A 2,575-nucleotide genomic window follows, 5' to 3' on the forward strand; every position below is an offset into this window, starting at 1 on the left:
GAACGATATGGTTGATGTGTTGCTGCGGTTGGGTGATCCTAATTTGGAAGTGAAGCTCGATAGTATGGCTCTTGAAGGATAACGCTGGTAAGTCAAAGAACTAATCTACTCTTTTTTTTTTTTTTTTTTTTCCGCTAATGACTGGTGTACAGGCCGAAACTAGTTCCACAGGTTCATATTAACCTATAATTGTATGACCCCAGATTGAATGAGAGTCACTCAACTTTCACCAAAAATAGGGAATATCATTAAACAGTAAATACTTGTGTGTGAGTTTTACTTTTTTTTTTCTCTCATGGTCAATGAGCGATTTGAATTGGAGTCAGCTGAGTCCAATCTTGTTACTTGCCATTATGGAGTGAATGATCCATGCAGTATTTGTAGGGTTCATGCTGAATTTGGCTAATTCCGACTGTTTTTGCCAATTTAGAATAAATCAGATTGGAATCACCTGGACCTGATTTACATATTGATTATTTATTTCAAAATTGGAGGAGTAATCCCTTTATCGATGGTCATCATTATACTTGGATACTTGGATGGATGTCAAGAACATTGAAAAGGTATTTCAGACCTCCAGCAAACAGGAAAAGTAGTAGCAACGATGGATTCATAGGTGTTTCTTTCACGATAAGAAGAAAAACTTATTCCAAAATCTACGAATGAACTCAAAAAATCAAGAAGAAAAACCTATATGTGCTATGGTCATATGGTTGAAGAATTGAGATAGGTTACAAAATTTGATAAATAGACTTGTCAATAGGTCTTTATTCTATCCAATAATTGGTGTGACCAACCATTAATACACTTGGCTAAAGGTGGCAGGATTGCAAGCATTTAAAATATCTGAATTGCTACCATATTATAAAAAAAAATATATATATATATATCTTCCATGGACTCATTTGCAGCCTAACATGACTGTTTACTAGCACCAGGCTTTGCCAGAAGAACCCTTGTCTTATTTTCATTACTCAGATAAACAATTGGGTCAGTATCTCATTGTACAAGGAACCAGCTCTCATTGCCTCACTTCACAGTTGTGCTAGCTAGAGTTTTCTCAAGCCCAAGCCCAAGCCCAAGCCCAATCCCTTATATGTATGTAGGGCTATAATAGTGGGTCTTGCGTCCAGCCCATCTTGGAGATTCAGTTGCAACCGAAATAATTTTCTCACCCAATTCTCCTAATGTATGATTTGTTTCTATTGATTTGATCCTTCAGGAACTATTCGCAGGTAGCACGGAGAGCTCTATAGTCTCAGTGGAATGGGCTCTCTCTGCGCTCTTGAAAAACCCAGAGATCTTCAAAAGAGCAACAGAAGAGTTGGATAGGGTAGTGGGGAGAGAAAGATGGGTTCAAGAGAAAGACATCCCAAACCTACCATACATTGATGGCATAGTGAAGGAGACAATGAGAATGTACCCAGTATCACCACTGCTAACACCCCACCAGGCTCAAGAAGATTGTGAGGTTGCTGGCTATACCATTCTAGCAGGAACCAGAGTACATGTTAGCCAATGGACTATAGGGAGGGACCCAATGCTATGGGATGCACCGCAAGAATTCCGTCCTGAGAGGTTCATTGGGAAAACAATTGATATAAAGGGACGCGATTTCGAGCTGTTGCCATTTGGATCAGGGAGGAGGATGTGCCCTGGCTATGTCCTTGGGCTAAAGATGATTCAATCATACTTGGCTAACCTCATACATGGGTTCCTGTGGGAATTGCCAGGTGAGATGCAACCCAAGGACTTGAACATGGATGAACTTTATGGTCTTTCCTCACCTAAAAGGATACCGCTAGTCGCAGTGGCTGAGCCTCGACTTCCGGCTCATCTCTATTGTGGTTGATTCTATTTCAGTTCCTATAGACTCCTGGCAATGTAAACTAAAAATACCCCTCGTACAAATTGTGTTTGCTGAGATTGATCACAGGCCATCTAGCATATATATAGTTCAAAGTAGTGTTGTAAACTTCACCACATATGGATATAGGCGCTCTAATGAACCACGTATGTATATTTTTTTCTGCCTATCTATCGTTTACTTTTATTACATTGTGGTGCAAATTGGTTTTCAGTGTATTTGTTTCTTTTTTTGCGATGGTAGTTAATATGTTCCTAACAGAAAACTAAAGATGGTAGTTAATATGTCGAGCACTACACTTGAGGTGGAGAGATTTGATGGGCGGGAAGACGTGAACGGATCATTCTTGTACTTCCTTGGTCCGTGGATTTAAAATCTATTAAATAAAGAGAGATAAAATTGATTTTAAATTAATCCACGGATCAGGGTCGTTCTCGTACATTCTTCTATGTGAACCTGATCCACTCTCCCGGAAGACTACCTTTAGCTTGTGGCAAAGAGAGTAAAAAGATATCACACCTTTTTTAGATATCACAACTTTTATGTCTTCGAGGCCAACTAGGATCTATACAAGGGGCTAACAGAAGAGTCAAGGGAAGGACCCATAGAGGGATCAAAATGGGGCCTAAGAGAGCCACAGACCTTCTTGGAAAGTAGGAAAGATACAAATACTTCTTTGACTTAAGATACTGTCCGTGAAGCACTCTC

At 39.7% G+C, this 2,575-nt stretch overlaps 1 pseudogene; it reads left to right on the forward strand.

Annotated features, from left to right (window-relative positions):
• Window positions 1-2,056, forward strand: part of LOC122062783 — a 3,098-nt pseudogene extending 1,042 nt beyond the window's left edge.
• The last annotated feature ends 519 nt before the right edge of the window (window positions 2,057-2,575 follow it).

The sequence above is a fragment of the Macadamia integrifolia genome, unplaced genomic scaffold, assembly GCF_013358625.1.
Source record: "Macadamia integrifolia cultivar HAES 741 unplaced genomic scaffold, SCU_Mint_v3 scaffold1106, whole genome shotgun sequence".
Classification (NCBI taxonomy): domain Eukaryota; kingdom Viridiplantae; phylum Streptophyta; class Magnoliopsida; order Proteales; family Proteaceae; genus Macadamia; species Macadamia integrifolia.